This window comes from Cryptomeria japonica, unplaced genomic scaffold, assembly GCF_030272615.1.
Source record: "Cryptomeria japonica unplaced genomic scaffold, Sugi_1.0 HiC_scaffold_167, whole genome shotgun sequence".
Taxonomy (NCBI): domain Eukaryota; kingdom Viridiplantae; phylum Streptophyta; class Pinopsida; order Cupressales; family Cupressaceae; genus Cryptomeria; species Cryptomeria japonica.
In genome coordinates this window covers 290,001-294,454 of record NW_026728989.1, presented here as the reverse complement: position 1 = coordinate 294,454, position 4,454 = coordinate 290,001, and the positions used below count along the sequence as shown (strand labels likewise).

The 4,454-nt window shown below is 64.0% G+C and overlaps 1 non-coding gene across 1 annotated transcript; it reads left to right on the top strand.

Moving 5' to 3' along the window:
* The first annotated feature begins 603 nt into the window (after positions 1-603).
* On the top strand, positions 604-722 carry LOC131867274 (5S ribosomal RNA). Its single transcript, XR_009365833.1, has one exon. It is a non-coding gene; the product is annotated as a 5S ribosomal RNA (ribosomal RNA).
* Positions 723-4,454: the final 3,732 nt, after the last annotated feature.

Below are 4,454 nucleotides of genomic sequence, written 5' to 3'. Positions count from 1 at the left end.
ACTTTTGGCCTGTGGCCTTTTCGGGGTCGATTCTCGTTTTGGGCATCAGAGCATGTTTCTTCTCCTAAAACCCAATATTTGTTTATTAAGTCTCGGAACACATTTTTGTTCTCGTGGACCCATCATGGGTCTTGGAACGCATTTGTGGTCCTTGGGTCCCATTTTGCATCCCGAAACTTGTGTTTTGGTGCTTGATCCCTATTTTGGGTGCCCACCTTGCACCAAGTGCGCACCCGGGGCAAACCGAGCGCCTTGGTGCACCGGGGCAAGATCGAGCGTGCACCCGAGGCGCCCCGAACATGCACCAAGGTGCACTCGGCCCACATGTGAGCGCAGGTCGTTGCGCCCGAGGTGGTGTGTGGGCACCGCGTTGCAGACGGGACACTGCACGCACACGACGCCCCCTCCAGGTGCACGCACGTAGGCCGGGCCGGGTGCACACCCGACGCCCTAGCAAGGTGCGCGCACCCGGGCAGGGCTCACACTTGGCGAACGGGGCGCACTTCGCGAGGGAGGGTGTGCACCTCGACGGGGGTGGGTGGCCGGGGTGGATTCGCACGTGGGTCGCGGTTTGCTAAGTACACACTGCGACAAGCTCATAACGGGTGCGATCATACCAGCGTTAGTGCACCGGATCCCATCAGAACTCCGCAGTTAAGCGCGCTTGGGCCGGAGTAGTACTGGGATGGGTGACCTCCCGGGAAGTCCCGGTGTTGCACCCTTTTTTAGTTTTTCGCCGGGCGTCGCAATGCTATTTGAATAAACCTTTTGCCCGTTTGCGTTCTCGTCGGGGCCGGGCCGGGCCGGGGTGCGCTGCCCGCACTACCGCGCGCGCGGGGGCGACACCGAGCGCGCACCCGAGGCGCCCCGAGCACACAGGCCACGGTGCAACCCGGGCGTTGTGCGCGCACCCCGGTGCGCCCGAGGTGCTGCGCGCGCACCCAGGTGAAATCGGTGTGCACCTCGGCCAGTGCGCGCTCGGTCGAGTCGCGCACGTTGGCCAAGGTGCACGGTGATGTTTCTTACTCTAAGGTTCCGCACCAGACGCCCGGGACAGGTGAGCGAAGCTGGGCGGGGCCGGGTGCGCGGCCGGGGCAGGTGCACGCAGCTGGAGAGAGCTTTGGAGCACACTTCGGAGCGCACCAATGATGCGCTCCATTCAAAAGTTTCCTGAAAAGGCAAAAAAAGTTGAGATTATAGAATTTCCCACTTGAGAGATTGTAAAAAAAAAAAATTTAAAATGAAGGAAACGCGGGTGCCAAGGTGTGCGCAGCCCAGCCAAGGTGTGCGCACCAAGGCGCCCACCCTGGCGAAGGTGCACGCAAGGTGCGCACCCGAGGCAAACCGGACAATTAACCCAACTTTCGACTTCGCGCGCACCTTGGAGCGCACTTCGGAGCGCTCCTTGGTGCGCACCAATCTTGGGCACCTCGGAGTGCACCATGGCGCCCACCAAGGTGCGCACCCGGGGCAAACCGAGCTCCGACTTCGTGCGCACCTTGGAGCGCACGAAAGGTGCGCACCATGGCGCCCACCAAGGTGCGCAGCCCAGCCAAGGCGTGCGCATCAAGGTGCGCACCCTGGCGAAGGTGCGCACCCGGGGCAAACCGAGCTCCGACTTCGTGCGCACCTTGGAGCGCACAAAAGGTGCGCAACCCAGCCAAGGTGTGCGCACCCCGGTCAAACCGAGCTCCGAATCGTGCGCACCAGAGGTGCACGCCATCGTGCGCACCTTGGAGCACACTTCGGAGCCCTCCTTGGTGCGCGCCGATGTTGCGCACCTCGGAGCGCACCCGGGGAAAACAATGCAATTAACCCGACTTTCGACTTCGTGGGCACCTCGGAGCGCTCTCGGGTTCGCACCTCGGAGCACACCGAGGTGCGCACCTTTGATGCGCTGCCTTCACCAATTTCCAGAAAAGGCAAGAAAACATTGAGAAGGTGTGCGCACCGAGGTGCCCACCCTGGCGAAGGTGCACGCGAGGTGCGCACCCGGGGCAAACCGGGCTCCGACTTCGTGCATGCCGCACCTTGGAGCACACTTCGGAGCGCTCCTTGGTGCGCACCAGGGCGCGCAACCCAGCCGAGGTGCCCACCCCGGCGAAGGTGCACGCGAGGTGCGCACCCGGGGCAAACCGGGCTCCGACTTCGTGCACGCCATGGTGCCCACCGCGGCGAAGGTGCACGCGAGGTGCGCACCCGGGGCAAACCGGGCTCCGACTTCGTGCACGCCGCACCTTGGAGCACACTTCGGAGCGCTCCTTGGTGCGCACCATGGTGCCCACCAGGGCGCGCAACCCCGCCGAAGGTGCACGCGAGGTGCGCACCCGGGGCAAACCGGGCTCCGACTTCGTGCACGCCGCACCTTGGAGCACACTTCGGAGCGCTCCTTGGTGCGCACCATGGTGCCCACCAGGGCGCGCAACCCCGCCGAAGGTGCACGCGAGGTGCGCACCCGGGGCAAACCGGGCTCCGACTTCGTGCACGCCATGGTGCGCACCGCGGCGAAGGTGCGCACCCGGGGCAAACCGGGCTCCGACTTCGTGCACGCCGCACCTTGGAGCACACTTCGGAGCGCTCCTTGGTGCGCACCAGGGCGCGCAACCCAGCCGAGGTGCCCACCCCGGCGAAGGTGCACGCGAGGTGCGTACCCGGGGCAAACCGGGCTCCGACTTCGTGCACGCCGCACCTTGGAGCACACTTCGGAGCGCTCCTTGGTGCGCACCATGGTGCCCACCAGGCCGCGCAACCCAGCCAAGGTGTGCGCACCAAGGTGCACGCGAGGTGCGCACCCGGGGCAAACCGGGGTCCGACTTCGTGCACGCCGCACCTTGGAGCACACATCGGGGCGCTCCCGGGTTCGCACCGGCGTTGCGCACCGTGGTGGGCACCTTGGAGCACACCAAGGTGGGCAGCGAGGTGCGCACCTTTGATGCGATGCCTTCACTAATTTCCATAAAAGGCAAAAAAAAAACGAGATTTTAAAATTTCCGTTTTGAAAGATAGTGAGAAAAAGGGAATGCTGGTGCCATCTTGAGCCCGCCCTGGTGCGCAGCCCAGCCAAGGTGTGCGCACCAAGGTGCCCACCCTGGCGAAGGTGCGCGCCCGGGCAATTAACCCAACTTCCAACTTCGCGCGCGCCAGGGTGGGAGCGCACCCAACAACCGGGCCTGGGAAGAGCCAATGCGAGAAACCCCACCAAACGCTCTGACAAAAAAAGAGGGGGCGCTCCAGTAACCCCGCTTCGGAGCGCACCCTGGGCAAACCCAGCCAAGGTGCCCACCCCGGCCAAGGTGCAGGCGAGGTGCGCACCCGGGGCAAACCGGGCTCCGACAACGTGCACGCCGCACCTTGGAGCACACTTCGTAGCGCTCCCGGGTGCGCACCTCAGAGCACACCAAGGTGGGCAGCGAGGTGCGCACCTTTGATGCGCTGCCTTCACTAATTTCCAGAAAAGGCAAAAAAAAAAGGAGATTTTAAAATTTCCGTTTTGAAAGATAGTGAAAAAAACGGAACGCGCGTGCCATCTTGAGCCCGCCCTGGTGCGCAGCCCAGGTAAGGTGCCCACCCTGGCAAAGGTGCGCACCCGGGCAATTAACCCTACTTCCGACTTCGTGCGCGCCAGGGTGGCAACCGGGCCTCGGAAGAGCCAATGCGAGAAACCCCACCAAACGCTCCGACAAAAAAAGAGGCGGCGCTCCAATAACCCCGCTTCGGAGCGCAGCCGGGGCAAACCCAGCCAAGGTGCCCACCCCGACGAAGGTGCACGCGAGGTGCGCACCCGGGGCAAACCGGGCTCCGACAACGTGCACGCAGCACCTTGGAGCACACTTCGAAGCACTCCCGGGTGCCCACCGGCGTTGCGCACCGTGGTGGGCAGCGAGGTGCGCACCTTTGATGCGCTGCCTTCACTAATTTCCAGAAAAAGGCAAAAAAAAATGAGATTTTAAAATTTCCGTTTTGAAAGATAGTGAAAAAAAAGGAACGCGGGTGCCATCTTGAGCCCGCCCTGGTGCGCAGCCCAGGCAAGGCATGCGCACCAAGGTGCCCACCCGAGGTGCACACCCGGGGCAAACCGGGCTCCGACTTCGTGCAGGCCGCACCTTGGAGCACACTTCGGAGCGCTCCTTGGTGCGCACCATGGTGCCCACCAGGGCGCGCAACCCAGCCAAGGTCTGCACACCAAGGTGCCCACCCCGGCGAAGGTGCACGCGAGGTGCGCACCCGGGGCAAACCGGGCTCCGACTTCGTGCACGCCATGGTGCCCACCGCGGCGAAGGTGCACGCGAGGTGCGCACCCGGGGCAAACCGGGCTCCGACTTCGTGCACGCCGCACCTTGGAGCACACTTCGGAGCGCTCCTTGGTGCGCACCATGGTGCCCACCAGGGCGCGCAACCCAGCCAAGGTGTGCGCACCAAGGTGCACGCGAGGTGCGCACCCGGGGCAAACCGGG